Genomic DNA, 17,725 nt, shown 5'->3' with positions numbered 1-17,725 from the left:
AGAAAATCTCCGATAAATAGAACGCTGTGAAACCGAAGTAACGGTCTACGAGGGTGGCGATATGGGCTTGTTGGTCGGTCATCATTGAAAGGTATCTGTATCACGCAACAAAACAGACACAAGAAAAAACGAAGACGAAGACAAGCGCTTGTCTTCGTCTTCGTTTGTTCTTCTGTCTTTGTTTTGTTGCGCGATACAGATACCTTTCAATGATAAGGGTCTAGTTTTCTTTATTCCTTTATTATTTATTGATTTATTCCTCACTACCGCTTACTGTCTAATGAAACGCCCACGGTAATTTCCCATTTGTAGTATACCCGTTCCAAACCGTTAGGTCATACACGGGTCGCACACGACACTGACAACAAACTTATACATCTAAACGCAGTTACTATACATGCGCAATCGCGGTGGGACCGCAGAATGCGCCGAGATTGTATTCGCGTCTCTGGCTCTCGCGCGCGCGTTCTCGTATAGTATACGCTCCAGCAACGAACGTCGTCGTTCCTCGAACTCACTCGCCAATCTCAGAAATAGCGCTCCGAGCTCCCCCGAGAAAGACTGCGCGAGGGACTCCGCTGGACCGCAACACTTTAATCAGCGGAACGGAGCCGCTCGACCAACATCAGGAGCAACAACAACAATAACGCGACAGCAATCAACCGAGCGCAGCAGCGGCGGCGATAAAAAAAAATATATCGGCGCGAGCAAAACCACGTTGCGCACGACGCCGGACTGCAGGCCTGCCTGCCCACTCTTTTTATACCCGTATGTAATACGGGCCAGCGATCACTCGAAGGATATACCGTTATATACCGCGCCACCACCGGCCACAGCTCCCGTGCTTGCGGCCACACCGTGGCCTTTCTCGCACAACGGCGAAGAGGGGGGGGCTCGTAGCCACGCTCCACTTGCCGGAAACAATTTGCATGCGCGGCGCACGCCGGAAGTTCACTTCCTTCCTGCACCGCCAGCCGAAGCTCGGCCGAGCCAAGACGAGGCGAGGCACAACGGGGCAGGTGCAACCGGTAGGACAAGCGCGAGGATAGTTCCTGTGTGTGTGAGTGTGTTGCTGTGTTTTCTCTTAAGTTGCGCGCGCGCGACCAGTGACCGCTTATAAGGAAAAAGTCTTCCGGATCGTGGCCTTCTTACGTAACTCTCCCGTACCTGCCGTGCCTCTTCCAAGATGGGGGCAAGTGACCGAGCACGATGATGGGAGACGAGAGAGAGAGAGATAGAGAGAGATGCGCAACTCATGCGGCGAGAGAGGAGGGGCCGGTCATGGCTAAAGATAAAGAAAAACGAAATGAAAAGCGGGCCACGGGACACACTATCTTCGCGGCCATTAAGTCACGTGCACATACACCCCGCAAGGATTCTTACGGTTTTGGCAGGAGGCGCGCCGTATTCGGTGGCCCCCTCATGCATCTTACGACGCCGCCGCCATGCACCGCTCGACGCGAAGTGTATACTTAAGTGTCGAAAACACGCATATGCCTATATACCAGCTATCCACCGGCCCCGAACGGCGGCAAGAGGCACGATGTCGTAGAAGTGACGGCGAGCGAAGAATATATGTATATGTAGGCGCGCGGCTCCCGGCCCGTCGCCACCTGTATACCATGTCTGCATGCGACGAGTGTCGCGAGCTTCTTTTGCGTAACGCGCGCTTTCGTAAAAAGTCACTATAAGACGGGTTGGTCCGCGCGCGCGGTCACAGACCGGCAAATTTGGCCCGACAGTGCAGCAGAGCTCGCCTCTCGAGCGTGAAACAGATTACCCAACCCCATCGCACGATTATAGTCATATACATATAACAGGCTATCCAACAAGTTTTCAGCAAGCTTCTCATCAGGTTACTATCAGGTTCCCAGCAGGCTCACGTTGGGTCTCCATATATCGTCTCCGAACAATTTCCAACATTCGTGCAACATAGTTATGAGTCATGTGACACCGCCTCCAAAGATCGGCTCCACGAACACCGCAACAACGTAAAAAAAAAAAAAAAAGAACCGGTGGGTTCTCGGCGATTCATTGTCGCGATCATGGCTGCAAACCTATCGAGGACGATTGCACGATTGTGTCCCGTGGCAGGACGCAGCTCATCCGTGAAATAACTAAAGGGCAGATGATTGAGAAATTGGGTGATAAGTGTGTTAGTTTCCCTTCGCTGGCTCTCACAGGAAAAGAACTGAGTTTCTTGGAGGCGGCATCACATGACTCATAACTATGTAAGACGAATGCGCAGTTCGTTTCCTTCGTGTAAGAAAATTTCCAACAACCATCTTTCCGACGCGGTTTCCCGTTGACGCTCACGATACGAATTTGCGCGCAGTCCGTCGTGTATACAAGAAACCGCATCCGACAAATTCACTGTAAAATAATTTACACCCTTAAAAGTGAAAAAAGGGTGTAACTGTGTCTAACTCACACCCTTAGAGTAAAGACGGGGAATGCGGGAGATGGAAATTCAAGACGATGAGCAAAACGTGAACAAGGTGAATGCAGGAGGCAACGTTTCGACAAGTGGACTTGTCTTCTTCAAGGCGACATATGCTTTCCTCGCCACATTCGACAAGTGGACTTGTCTTCTTCAAGGCGACATATGCTTTCCTCGGCGAGGAAAGCATATGTCGCCTTGAAGAAGACAAGTCCACTTGTCGAAACGTCGGCTCCTGCATTCACCTTGTTCACGTTTTGCTCACACCCTTAGAGTGTGATTTATATCACTGACACCTTAAGGGTGTGAGTTATAGACACATTTACACCCTTTTTCACGTTTAAGGGTGTAAATTATTTTAGTGTGAAGTTCCCGTGCAGGCTCGGTTCCGACGATCGGAGAAGCCACCATGGAGACGTGCCGCGCGTCGCACCATGCGTCTCCTGGTTTAAACGCTGTCCGAAGCGTCCGCCTCGGCGCATGCGCACAAAGCTACCGTAAAAAAAAAATGACAAAAAACTCGCGGCATAGAAATCATTGCCGGTGATTATCAAAGTCAGCGATAGCTTTCTGGAATTCTGCTAAATTACTATGACATTACGCGGTTGAAGAATGAAATGTCATGGTAAAGTAGCGGAATTCCAGAAAGCCACCGCTGACTTTGATAATCATCGGCAATGATTTTTACCAGAACTTTTTTGTTGCTGTTGGTCCATTCAGTGCGGCTGACGCCATCGATCCTGCAGCCGCGCCTGTCCTCCTCGCGTCGTCACGCTATATGACCGTCCTGTGAACCACTATACAATTTCCCATATTTCCTCCCCGCTTCGCGACACCCTCTTCACATTCCGTCGCCCTCTCCGCGTCTCTCATTACAATGAGAGGCTTGTGTATGGGGCTGGCTTGAAGAACGATCACGTCTTCAATCCATCACAACGAGAGAAAAAAAGGAAGAGGCAAAGAAGCTGACTATGTAGCACACCGTCTTTGCCGATTGTACGGCGTCACTTAAGAGAGTGGTCCGCAAGAGCTTTAGTATTAGTAAATGGTTGTTTCCTTCACATTCAACAAAGAAAACGAAAGTAAGGCATATCACTGCCGACTGCACTGCAACCGTCTGCAGATACGTCAGCTGACACCTGAACGGCGGCTATAGCAGTCGAGGTGGGGTTGAGGGCGAGACGAAAGGGAGAGAGGATAAACTAGGACGAAGGAAACTATTTCCATAATGCCCAGTTGGGTAAAATAATAATAATAATAATAAAGCGACTCTGTCAGCACATAGTTCGCTTGCGCTGTCACTTAGACGCGCTTCGGCAAGAACGGCGTCGGCGTTCCTCAAGCCGCTCTGACGGGAAGGACACATCCATTGGCGTAATCGCGTTCCTGCTGCTCATAGTAGCGCAAGGGTATACGCACACTATACTATCGCGAAGCACAGAGTGCGTGCTAGGCAGGACAGGTTGAGTTATATTAAATATATGGGGAGTTCCTGGCCCGTCGGCCAAAAAACAACCCTCTGACGCGCGCGCACGCTCCGTCGTTGCGACATCCGCATCCCGGATGGCAGCATCCGCGGACGACAGCCCGCTCAGCGCTCCCAGCGCGGGACCCTCCGATAACGACGGCGGGCGGCATCGTGCCCATGCCGCCGTTGGCTCAGTTACATAACGCGGAAGCGGAGGGCGCTGCATCAAAGACGCCGCTCGCGCGCGCGCTCCGCAAGCCAAACTGGTTTCCTTCCGCGCGCCCGGCCGACGCGCCGGCTGCAGAGACTTTCGCCCGCGCGCACAGACCGACGCCGCTGGGCTGCTCCCCTTTCGCCACTAGCACAACACCCCCCAACTCCACCCCATTTTCTGTTGCACGCTTCGAGGACCCCCCTGCAACGAAAAAGAAGGCGGTGCGGCGGACGGAAATGCTCGGCTGCATGAGTCCTATATGGATGAGTGAGTGAGTAAAATCTTATTACACACTGCAGGATGGCTGCTCCCTGGCCTAGGGAGAGGGAATACAGGTAGCGGTAGGTAATATATATATATATATATATATATATATATATATATATATATATATATATATATATATATATATATATATATATATATATATATATATATAGTAGTGGCCTTGCAGATTGGCTTCGTAATCAAAGTGCCACAATGACAATAGGCCATGACAATAAAGTAACGCGCGCCGGACGTCAGTCTGAGCGGCGCCAGCCCAATCCAGGCATCCATGCTGCGGACCGCGATGGGCCCTCTGCGCTTTTATTTTATTCTATTTTTTCTTGCCTCCTCGATGCCGGGGCATTCCCACGGTAAGTGGCGTATAGACTGGGACGCGCTCCCCTGTTCCATGTCTTATATACAATGTGAAGCGGGATGCACGATGCTTATATGCTGCACCTCATCCTGTGGAAGTGCGCACCCTCCTCGGCGCTGTGTCATGGCGTTCCGTATGTTCCCCACACGACGTGGTCCTCCACCGGGCGGCCAGCACATATCCTCCGTGAGGGCTGCACCCATCCTGGCTTTGTGGATGAGGACCCGAGCGCCTCGAGGAAAGGCTCTTGGGGAGAGCTATAGTGGGTGTTGTGTGGCAACCATTCCCGCAGCTCGTTTTTCGCTTCCAATTTACCCCGCTCTTGGATACTTCCGGTCCCATGAGTTTCCGTGCGATATGCACATCGTCCGTTGGAGCAGACGAGCGCGAGCATATATATAGCAGCTCGCTCGGCGCGCGTCGTTGCCTACAATGCCCGCGTCTATACCCGGGACCCAGGCTACGCGCACCTCGGCCCCGTGATACCTATGAAGATCCGACGCGGCATCTTCTATATGGTACCCCCAAATATACCAACCCGCGCGGAGGGAAGGGGGGGGGGGGGGATCGCGAGGGGGTGGGGCGGTCTTGAAAGCGATTTCAAAGCCGCCAGCGAGTCAGTAAACATTGTCATTGTCCGGTCTTTATGCGCGCCGTCATTGCTGGTCTCCCTCGCTCTCTGCAAAGCGAACAGGATGGCGGGAAGTTCCACTGTGTTATATATTGGTGGCTTTTCTTGGTGTCGAAACACCGCTGCCTCACGTGAACGGGCACCGCTGATCGAAAGTCGGCCCGGGACACAGAGTCCCACGCGCGCGAGGCAACGGTGACTATATATAGCGTCCTCTGTATCGTCCGCTCATCCAGTAATGGCCGCCCTGCGAGATGGGCGGTTGTCCTCGAGTTGCAGGCGGATCATCATTTTTCGGCGACCCGCAACTGAACATAGACCCATGCGGTGCGGTTCTTGGTGGCATATATATACGTATAGATGGACACGCACATAATACACACGCAAATCGCAGACCTCTCTGTATACATGTGCGCTGATTATGGTCCAACCTCCTGCTGGGGTGCGTGCTATCCTGTATATACACGCTGTATAATTCTGCTATAGGTTGTCGCACTCGTCCTGTGCTCAACTGCGATTAGCTCGAAACCTAACTATAGCGACGCTTACGTGAACAAGCCGAGCGGCGTATCGCATCACATTTCTGGCGCGTCGCATTTCGTATAGGCGAATCGCGTCGATGCGACGAGAGAGGGATACGATTCGAGACGGATCGAGTATATATCGCATTGACGGAGAGAGGCGGCTGCTGCCGCCGTGTGCTCTCTTCGAAACGTGTATATATACGTGGAACTCAAATCGCCGGAAGCAAGTTGCGGCTTGTTTCGGACGAAGAGGCATGCGTCGCATTTATATGGATGCCGCCCCACATAGTGATTACCACGATGCGCTAAAGAATGCGACACGCTATCGTCGCATTTATGTAAACGCAGCTATTGTAATCACTGTTATTTTTTCTTCTAGGCTTAACAATGGGTCCAGAAGAGAACGTATACGCGAAACGACCGCAGTCAAAGCAGGATTAAAGTATACAAAAGGCCGTTCCCGAAGTGCCTGCGGCGAAACACCGCAAATGAGAGATGGGGAAATAGGAACACTGACGGCCTCTGAGAATTAACAGTATAGAGTGACGCACAGACCTTTCTGCGTGTATACATACCGCATCCACATATGTATACGTGCACAACGTTCTCAAGGTTGCTGGGCGCGCGCGTGTAGAAGCGTGGCTATATATCGCACTCCATGCATGCATGCATGCCCCCCATCGGGTCGAAATTGGTACATACACCTGATTTGCCTGCTCTATGCCGCGAGAATAAATGTATATTCACTCGGGAGCATATAACGCGACGCAAGACGTGGCAGAATAACTTTCGGGAACACCGTGAATACCGCGAAAGGACGCACTGTTCTTGATCTATACGCCAATCAGGCGTCACGGCGTTGCAAGTGAAAAAAGAAAGAAACAACTTCGAAGAAGGCGCATTTGCAGCCTAAAGGCGCAGAAGGTCCAGAATAGAGTTACTGTATATGCTACCTTTGTTTGTATATGCTACCAAAGGTATACAGCAAATGCAGTAACTATTTAGTCCAACGCACCACGAAGTGACCTCAAGTGCTTTTGTCTCTGTCGTTTCGTGCAGGCGCCTATATGGTGCCGGCGACTTTTGCCGAACCCAAATGGAGCGAACTCAAAGGAGCACGACTCTCTGTAGGCCCCCACGTAGACAATCGGTGTCTATATGGTGCAGCGCTGTCAGAAAAGTTGATCACTGTATATCTGCCGGCCGGGGCGCGCTGCAGAAGCGCAGACACACACATAGGTGCGCGCCATCTTACCCATATCGAACACGTCGGCACATGTTTGCAGATATTCACCGCATTCCCTTGCTTAGGCATCTTATATACCTCTTGCGTGCGCGCAGTACCCGTCACTCTCTCCCTCGCTTCACCTAATGCTCAACCATTTGCCTTACAACCCAGTGTGCGCTAGCGTTCGCCAACCTCTTATTTCTCAAGCGCTCCCTCTCCCCGGCCATCTATGTTTCTTCCCCGAATTCACCATGGTCTCAAAGCTCAATTTGTAGCGATATATTAGAACTTACAGGCCTTTCTATCTATCTTTCCCAGGGCTTCAGAAGAACGGAACCAACTTCTCGGACGCGGTTGTTGGGATCGAAGACCTGCAGCGCCCAATTTTGAACAGCCATTGCCGACATAACTCCATGCTACACGCGGCCTATAGCATCTCCTTTTGTTGTGTTTTTCTTTTCTTATATGCCTTTACTTTAGTTACAGAATACCTGCGTCGCCTCGAAGGCATTATCACAGGAGGGACATTTAGAAAAAGATGTATTATACCGTTCACAGAAATAAGTAAAGAATGTATAAATTAAGGTAACATCAAGGTAAGAACGGCAGACGACGGATTTCCTTCTTTTGTTTTTTTTTTTTAGAGTGCAGCGAAATATAATTACGCCGGTCCGGAGCACACAATAAGTGAACATTTCCAAACATACTTATTTACTTTTTACTATTTATTTGCTATTTACTTATTCTCCTTCGCATTACCAGCCGATGGTCTCTGAAGACATACAATGAAAAAGAAGATAAATCCGGACGATCGTCTGTTTAAAATTATTATCGTTGAATTCCCACTTCTTGCTCTATCTATCTCTCTTTCTTTCTCTCTCTCACGCACATACCCACAAGGACACACGCAACAGCAGACACGTCCGCATAACACTCACTCAAGTAAGACATGAGTGCGCTCATGGGTCATGCATGCTGAAGCTGCTGTGCTGGTGCCCAACACAGAACGTCCACGATGCGCACATGCAGAAACGAGGCGAACGAAATACCGTTCCGTCCCGACCACCACCCTCACCCCTTCTCCCCCCCGCACGGTAGACGCCAGGAAAGTGGTCCTCTCCTTATCCGGCTACGCAGCGCTCTGCTGCGGACCGGTCCGCACCTCCACGGCAGCAGCACCAGCAAGCAGCACACCGCCCTGGCTGCTCCATCCTCCGCCGGTTCGGTCGGCCTCCTACCTTCCCTACCACAAGCACCGCGGCCCCGACGTTCAGTCGTTCGACCCGACGACGACGTCAGAGCGAGGACGACCTTGAGGCCTCGACGCGGACACCGGCAGTTTCTTTCTTCTTTTTCGATGCGAAAGCGCCGAGACGAGGGCAACGGCACGCCGAGTGGGCGGCCCACCACTCCGGCTTGACTGCGCCGCAGAGAAGCATTTCGTCTCGCGACGGAACGCCGCGGAATTTAGCAAAGCGCCGTCCCCCGAAACATCATCGTGACTGGCCTGTTCAATTCACTAATTGAAGTCAGAAGGTGGCGAGGGGAAGGGGACGGGCGCTGGAGGTAGCCGTTACGCCTGATTGCGTTACGTAGAGCAGCGCGCCTTACACTAGTGATGGTGGGGTGGAGGGACGGGGGGAGAGGAATGGGGGCGAGGTATCGATTGCCACTGAGTTGAAGTGATTCTGGTCTTGCCTCTAATGCGGTATTCCGACCGGTGCAACTTGACATTGGCGGAGGTTAAACAGCGGCATCATGGCAAGATGCAGGGATGCATCCCGTCTCGTTCCAAACAAATAGAATTCGCGGATAAAGAGATTAGAGAGAAAAAGGCGATATAGACGACGGCGGAAAACAGGGCATACGTGTAGGAGACGTGGATGGATTGATGCAATAGCTTTATAATATGTATGTCGAAAAAGAAAAGAAGAGTGTTTCGAAACTAGCTACAGAGAAGATATTCATCTGCAATCTATACAGCATTTGGCCGCTTCGATCCTATACGTGAAAACAAGGTAACAGTTGAGGGTCCTTCGATCAAATTTCGCGGCGACTGTCACAAGCATCATCATTATCGTTTTCCTCGGAGGTGGGCTAGACATCGACTCGCCAACCACGCATCCCGCCTCCTATCAGTCCGCCACTACATCATGCATACGCCACAGTATATAGTACATAGCCTCCTTCCACCGAAGTGTTGCGCAAGAAACGAGACAAACCACTCGGCCACCAGAAGTGTCTGTCATCCGGGGAAGCTCCTACAAGTCGACTAAGCGAGCTCGGTCTATCATCGCACACGGGACTCAACATAATGCGCAGTGCCCCCCATGTTCACAGAATGTGCGCATACGCGGGAGCACTTACGACAACGAAGAGACGAGATTCTGCGGTACGTATACCCGGCGAGCCAAGAAATATAAAGGAACAATAAATTGCATTCGCGAGCAGTGACGAGACAGCCGCGCCCGCGTCGAAAGTACAGAGCTGCGCGAAGGAGCAGCTGGCGTGTCGTGGAAGTAATCGAAGACAACTGACAACGCGAACGATTGCGCGGTGCCCCGGTAGCGACAGGTACGCGCCTGTGCGCCGCCGCTGTGCTGTAAGAGCCAGCGGCAACAATAAAGAACGCTGACTACTACTGCACAATGCATAAAAGGAGGGGAAAAAAAGTTAAAAACTGTGCGGGGAGAGACCGTGCAAAGACCGCATTCTCCAATGACAGTTTCCTTTCGCTTTCTCCTCTCTCTCTCTCTCTCTCTCTCTATGTCTAGAGGATTCAGCGCAATGCCGCGCGCTAGGCAAGCGCGTTGCATGCCAAAGAGGCTTTGCGCAACCTTGTAGCGCCGAAGGCGCGATTGTGTGTCACTAACAGCACAAGCAGAAAGAAGCGACAGCGGTCGACGGGCCCCTTTATCCTGAAGGCAGGCAGCGGTGCTTCTGGCCGTTGCCCGAACCTCCTTTTTGTTCCGTCGATCGACGGGGACCGCCCGGCGCGAGGAGCATAGCGGGCGGAGTTGGGAGAAATCAACCGTGAAGTACGTCGCGCACCGTATAGACCAGAACACGCTAGCCTCGCACCAAGGCTAATCGAACGCATACTCTCGCACCCGGATTGCCCGGTCGACCAGCGCCATTTTGTTCTGGGCTGCCAAAGCGTGTTCGCCGGCGACCAGCAGACATGGCTAGCGCTAGCTCTAGGACTCCAAAGTGCGGAAATGTGCCCGTTCACGCGAATCCAAAGTACAAGAAGTCATCTGGGCATCGTTGCGTCGTGTTTGGATGTCAAAATAACCAGCGGAAAAGGAGCAGGTTGCTTAGCGCTGTTTGCGAAGAGCACAATACCCGTAGGGAATCGTGCCGGTGCGGTGTTTTCAGCCTGCACCGATTTCCATCCGCAACGAAGAATGACAAGCTGCGCCACCGGTGGATAGCTGCAGTGAATAGGAAGAACTACCAACCCAGTGAAAATGCACGAGTGAGTATTCGATCTGTGTATATTTTGGTGCCACGTTCAACTTTGCGCCCTACGAACGCAATATGTGTAACACGCAGGTTTGCTCCGAGCACTTTCTGGACAAGCCCACAGAGCAGAATCCCGCGCCGGTGCTTCGCCTTGGCTATAACAAGAAGGCAAGCCTTTTCGTGTTTTCATTCAGGCAGAGCTCCCGACGGTTAAGCGGAACAGTTGAGTTTGCGGTTAGCGATACTTGCAGCTGCTGCACGGCATGACCATTAAGCGTGAACGACAAGTTGTAAACAATAGTATGTTGCCCTGCTGGTGAGCGTTATTGCTAATGAAAGTAAAACGAAGTCTGCTCGTCACGTAGCATGCGTCGACAAAAACGTAAACAACGACTGCTCGTCGCCGAAGGCGTTCTTGCGGCGCGCCTGTCTTTACGAGCTGGTGTTGCAGGTGTCATTCGTAACGAATTCATCTGAGCATCCTGAGCTCTAAACTGCGTGCGGGCTGTTATGCAGGGCAAAGCGCAAAGTTTTTCCGTTCATAAGGCGAGGAAAATAAGGTGCTTAATTCTTGTATTTTGTAACAAAATTTTGCCCCTTCTCACCAGTTTCTTTTACTGTTTTCTAAGGGAGCGCTAACAATCCGATATGGCCACGCACAAGCGAAACAGGTCTGATACCAGGTAGCTGCAGTTGGTGGGGCTAATTTTTTGGAATGCAGGTGCGGTTGTTGTCTTGTACCAAAGGCTTCCCTGATGATGCAGCTTTAAGTAGGGATGGTAATTTTATGTGCCCTGTGATGGTTTGTGCAACTGTGCAAAACCTGCATCCGTCATGCTCGCCCTGTTATATGGGCTTTGACTGCACATGTAGTTGAACATTATAACTACTGTAGTTCCTCATTTTCCAATGAGTGCAGGTTTAGCATCACATGCTGCTTGTTCGAGTACTGTAGGCTTGTGTTCTTATAATGTTGTACTCTTAAGGGGTTGCGCGATACAATTGGCCTGGTGCATTTTCTATTTCATTTTGAGAGGACTTTGTCTTCGCAACAGTGATGGCATGGGAAAGAACTACAGCCCTTCTTACTATAACATATATATTGCTTTCAATGTGCAGGTGGTGAAGGGCAGGCGTCTGCTAATCAGGCAGTCAAACGACCTCGCCAGTTGGTTGCCAAACGCGGCCAACCCAGTAGTGACCATGACAAACAAGACCAAACTGAAAGTGCAGAGGACAATGTTCTGCGTGCTTTAATAAAATGTGGCACCAACACAGTGCTGTAAAATCCTTCACAGGTTACGTGGTTACCCGATGTATTCGCTTCTGCAGTCTGCACATCACTCAGTGTGGTCATTGCGGACTTGCATGAGGTCTTGAAGTTTGATTGAATCGAGACAGCGAAAATGACAGGCTAGAAAAAACGCGAAACACGCCTTCCGCCCAGCTAAAAAGCCCAAGTTTCGCTTTTGCGCCGGGTCGCATCTCCCGGCGTGGCAGCCCAGGCCTGCTACTTCGCGGCGCTTGGGATAGATGGCGCGACCGGCGCTCATCAATATGGCGGCGTGCTTTGAATTCACGGTGTTCTGGTGTATACGCTAAACGCACGCGCGCAGGCAGACGCAAACATCTCGGCTCCAGAAGGCCCCTCGCTTCACTTCGGAGGGCAGCCGACGATCGATGGCGCTGCGGGCGTTCGCCGTCGTCACGTGGCGCTTTTGCTGCATAGCCGCGCCAACCAATGGTTGGTCCATATTACGCGTGATCGAAGACGGCGTCCGCTCCGCGGACGTGTCCGGCGAACTTGGGCGCAGCGCCCCAAAAGCTGCGGATTGTTTTAGTTAATCGGGAGGAAAGAATTGACGTCGCTGTCACCGAGACAGCTGGAGCCAGGTTCATCCATTGTGTGCCGCTAATCCTTCCGTTAAGCTTGCGTCGTGCAAGAGGGGATTAGCGGTAGACAACGGAGGAGCCCAAGAGAGTTGTGCCAACTGCCGCTGCGTTCGTTCAAACCACGATGGCAGTGCTGTGAAGCGCATCGTGATACACAAGGCTTCGACCCGGAATTCGTCAAATCGCACGCTATGATACGAGTTGGTTTATGCGGAAACTCCCGAGTTATGGTTTCGTAAGGCTAGCTCAGTTCCCAACCTCTCGTAGCTAGGTAGTTGCGCCACACAGATCAAAGACGATAGGGTAAGATCTTTATCAACTCTATGGGCGAGCTCTTCATTCTAGTTCCCCGTTCGCGGCAGGCTAACGCGAACCGTACCTTCCGCTTCACAGCACGGAAGTTGGTCAGACGGAGTCTAGCTGTTTGCACGGACCCGTACGCTCTGGCAGATGACAGCGCCAGCCGCGCATTCTTTCTTTGTCTATTTTTTTTCTTCTTTCCATCGGGCTCTTGTTTCGTACACCGCAATCTTTCATTCAGCGCCGTCGACGTTCGCCCTCCTCCCTTGGAGGAGTCCTTCCCCTCACAACAATACAAGACGCGTCTCCTCTTCGCACGCCCCACCGTTCTCGCAACGCGGCTAGCGCGGCACGCAAGACACAGCAGCGCACGCGTGCGCGGCGATAGCGCGAGGTTAACAGATGACTGCACCGGTGAAGATCTCGATGAGTTCCCATTGTTTCTCCAGGGCACTCGTAGATTACGCATCCCGACTAAGTGAACTGGTGCAGAGATAAGTCAAGCTTAATAAACACGAGCAATTCGAATCGGGCGATCACACAGTGACCGCGGTCGCCGTGCAGCCCAGGATCACTGAACGCCTCGCGACCGAACAAGCGAGTGTGTGCGTGAATGAATGAATGAATGAATAAATGAATGAATGATATACCGGTCTATTGCATGAATATGTAAAGCCACCACGAGAAAACAAGGCGAAGAAGAAGGACGGTAGAACCCATGCAGGTGGCTCCCCATGAATGGCCCATCTCTCTCTCTCTCTCTCTCTCTCTCTCTCTCTTCAGTCGAGAAAAAGGCAGTGAGCTGTCGGCCAGCACTAGCAGGTTGTGTCCCACAATATATTAAAGGAGACAAACTACATTATCGTTAATTTCGCGGTAAGAGGTTGATTAATAAAAAAAGAAAAAATACGTCGGTGTGATTTCACAGATTTCAAAGTATGTTGTTTGTCTCAAGCAGTTGTGGGTCAGTAAAGTTATCAAAACTTGCTAAGTTAAGCATTGCGCTTTTCCTTTTCTTCTTTAGAAGACAATAAAGTCTACATTTGCCGATATAAAATTGACAAGACTCGGGCACAGGCCGCCGTCAAGAAAATCCGTGACGTCGCGGCAAGCTAGTGCGAGAACTTCAAGGCGGCGTCGCCACCAGTCCTCCTTCTCGAGTCTTTTCAGGCATACCAAGCCTCTGCGCGAGGTTAGAATGGTTTTGCTTGTTCGTTTTTTTTTTGCTTGTCTGTGTCTTTCTTTTCTTTTCTTTCTTTCTTTGTACACAGGCAAAATTTTCTTTTTCTCGTTGGTGTCTGCTTGAAAACAGCGAAAGTCATGTACAAGGAAGAAAACTAGAAGGCGAGCACTCTGTGTCGGTCTTCTCTACCGCCCATGTCTTCCGCGCTGCTTTCAAGAAGTGAAAAGGACGGGCGGGGTGCAGCGGTCTTTTCTTTTTTTTTCCTCAGTGATTCAGCAGGCTTGGTATATGAGCCCCGCGCGACCCCAACTCCCCGCCCTCTTACCACCAAGGGCGCCAAGGTCGTTGACATTCGGCGAAGGATCACCGACACGGATAAAGAAAGAAAGAAAGAGAGCGAGATATAAATGAAGGAAGGAAGGAAGGAAGGATGCAAGAAAGAAAGAAAGAAAGAAATGAGAGGAGGGCGAGTGAGAAAGACTCCACTTTAATTTTCTCTTTCTCTCTCTCTCTCTCTCTCTCTCTCTCTCTCTCTCTCGTACGTGCGTTATCCGGAAACCATCAATGCGCGCAAGCGGGCACACCGACGGCGCAGATCTTCGACCGATGAGTTACTGTTACGCCCGCCGCTCGTATTTCATGCGGCTCGACGCGAAGAAACGCGACAAATGCGACAGAACGAAGTGAAAGCGCCGAACCTTCCTTTCGTGAGCGATGACACCGCTCAGAAGGATATATGCCTCCGTCAAGCCTCGTGAACGCTGCCGCAGTATATAGAGATGGGTCCCATCTCGTCCCTCTTACATCATCTTCCGGAGGGGGAGGGGGGGGGGGGGGCAGTAAATCACGACGCTCGAGCGTTATCTCGCTATATCGGCCCGATTGCGCAGAACGCGCGATGCATTAAGAGGAATGTAGGGATCGAAGGAGACGGGCGTTCGGTTTTCACGCCCCCCCCCCCCCCCTGCGTCGATATCGCCGCTTCCTTACACTTGCGTTTGAATACCTCGCACCTTTCTTCCTGCTCCAGCCAACCTAAGCACACATCACGCAGTACTCATTAAAACACGCAGAAACGAACGCGTTTTCGATTTTACTAACGCTGCGCGCCACCTGCAGAGGTTACCGGACAGACCACAATGAGAAGACTGCGAAGTGTACTCAGACAGTAAGCACGTTCTACCATCCTGCTTACATATATACCGTGTGTCCCAGCTAACGTTGACCAAGATATTAAACGAAAAGAAAATATTTAGAAAAAATTCGGTGTCAGATACGATTTTTTAAAAAAATATATGGTGTTCAGTCGGCAGAAGTCTGAAGACCGAACACCCTAGGTCTCCTGACTGTATCTCGCACCGTGTGCGTTTAAATATTTTCCTTTTCGTTTTGCAACTTGGCTGATGTTATAGCTGACATACTCAAGAAACACTATACGAGACATTCCTAAAAAAGACCAAAGGCCCCGAAGGTGGACGGAGTGCGTCAGTTTAGGCGGACACGATCAGGACCTAGATGAATTAATGAATGAATGAAAGTGGATATTTCGATATCTCTACATCTACCTATAAGTGCGGTAAACTGCGGTGGTTCGGTAAACAGACACGCAACGGACATCAGAAATTCAAAGCAAATCAACAGCTAGCACTGCACTTCCCAGATTAACGCGCGCTTCGTTAATTACACCATTACTACCGGCCCGCTAATTCCCCGCCAAACACTCTCCCCACTTGCTCCGCCCTCCGGCAACAACCGTCCGTGCAGCTGTGCAAGTACCGGGCAGGTTCTACTTAGTTCCAAATAAGCTCGTGTATTAGAGTTCCTAAAATTTGACTTAACCGCAGAAACTTATCTAGGCGTTGTCGCTCTGCATTTCGAGTCGTTTAAACAGGAGGTCCACCGACACACTAAAAAACCACGTTCGTTCACTATATAGTCATATATACCAAAAGAGACGGCAAACCTTGCAGCACAGCCGCTATCTCCTCGGTGACATGCGGGTCAACAGCTCCGGGATTACAGGGGAGTTCAGCCGTTATCACTTGTCTGATAACGCGTTTCGTTGCGTCCGTTCACGCCGATCTATCGCGCGCGATGCAGCGAAAAAAAAAAACTTGCACGGTTAGTGGCTCTCGAGATTAGAGGCGAACGCAACGATGCGACTACTCCACTCAACATCTCGCGCGCGCAGCGCAAGTCGAAGGCTGTAAGCTCTTCTAGGACGATACACGGTAAAAGGACAAAGATGGAAGAGACGGACGTCTCTTTATGGGTATACGCGCGCCATCGAGGCCGTTGTCGCCGAGCTCCCAGGATAACTATATATAGCCATATCAACTCTCCTCGCGAAACCATGCGAAAAGGTTATCCCGCGTGTTGGTTTTGTAAGACAAGAGGGGACGAGAGAAAAAAGAAAACGCCGTTGTCGGAGAAGCCTGAAGGTTGCAGACAAGATGCTTGTATAGCTTGTATAGCGGTGCAGTTACAGCGCAATGTGCGAGAGATGGCGATATAAACGGTGGCGTCGTTCGCGACTGGTTTCGGTAGTCCCATACGATGGCGTTTACACCGTCGCCACGACAGACATTCGTAACGAAACGGATGCGCAGAAAGAAGAAAGAACGAAAGAAAGAATAAAAACGGGTTCTTTTAGAAATGCGGAACAGCTGAGATGTGTGCACGTGTTTATTATTATTATTATTGTTGTTTATTTGTTTACATTCTACTTTTTGAATGCGAGTGAGCGCGAATAAATAATTCAGCGCGAAAGAAAAATACCGAAACGAAGATAACTGCGACGATTAGCAGAGCAGATTTGTACGTGACGAATGACATGAAATTAATTATTCGTAATGAATTATACGTATTTTTTGTATTTTGTAGCTGATCTTCCGGTAATAAACTAGTTTTGTTTTAACTGACCGATCACTTACTACACGCAGTAACGTTCATCATAATGTAATTTCTCTTTTTCATTGACCAATTACACAACGCAGCTTTAACCATCTGAACTTGGCGGTGTTAAACACCGCGCATTAACCAGATGGTGCATGCCGGCGCCGTTATGATACTGAGAAGAACAGTAGTACACCGAAGCTCCTATGGCCGAATTCTGACAAGAACGGCATTCCTACAGGGGGACGGGGGGTGGGGGGGGGGGGGTGGGGGGGGGCGTCCTCTTCGCGAAGCGGTTCACAGCCGCGCCTTCTCAAGCTACCTGCAGCCAGCGCGAGCATTGTAGCATTGCTCCGCCTAGACCTGGTTGAATAGGAATGACTGTGTTTATCAGGCACAGAGTAATCAACAGGATTCGTCCTGAACCTCGAGATGACTCTGCAATTCCTTGCACTCCTGTGAGAAATTACACGAAAAAGAAGAAAGAGGCACCGATGGGTGCTTTAAAATTCTGCAAGCAGCCCAAGCCGACCGCCAGGGAGAGTGCGCTAAGTGTCGCAAAATTTGGTGCTTCATGCCAAGCCGTTCAACGAGCCAAGGTGTGATTACACGGGAAAGGTAGGGTGTAGTAACTCTAGTAGGGTGCCTCCAAACGCTTCCTTCTCCCGGAGTCGGGGTGAAGAGGCGCCTCTCCCCGTTGGCTCCGAGATCCAGCGGCGTGCCCACCGCTCCCCGATCTCGGAAGCCACGTACTCCCTCTTTCTGTGCTTTTGACTTCTTCCCTCGTATCACTGGCACTTTGAGTAATTCGCTCTCGCTGCGTCCCTTTCCCCTTCGTGTT

At 50.9% G+C, this 17,725-nt stretch overlaps 1 protein-coding gene and 1 long non-coding RNA gene across 2 annotated transcripts in view; one reads left to right on the top strand and one right to left on the bottom strand.

Annotated features, from left to right (window-relative positions):
- Cerk (Ceramide kinase) overlaps positions 1 to 17,725 on the bottom strand; it is a 97,075-nt gene that overhangs the window by 61,201 nt on the left and 18,149 nt on the right. The gene's annotated exons all lie outside the window — the stretch shown is intronic.
- On the top strand, positions 10,244 to 11,886 carry LOC129382505 (uncharacterized). The gene is made up of 3 exons (XR_011894917.1): positions 10,244 to 10,626; positions 10,704 to 10,781; positions 11,733 to 11,886. It is a non-coding gene; the product is annotated as an uncharacterized lncRNA (long non-coding RNA).

This window comes from Dermacentor andersoni, chromosome 6 (assembly GCF_023375885.2).
Source record: "Dermacentor andersoni chromosome 6, qqDerAnde1_hic_scaffold, whole genome shotgun sequence".
NCBI lineage: Eukaryota > Metazoa > Arthropoda > Arachnida > Ixodida > Ixodidae > Dermacentor > Dermacentor andersoni.
Note: the sequence above shows the minus strand (reverse complement) of the source record. Positions and strands in the feature narration are given on the sequence as shown.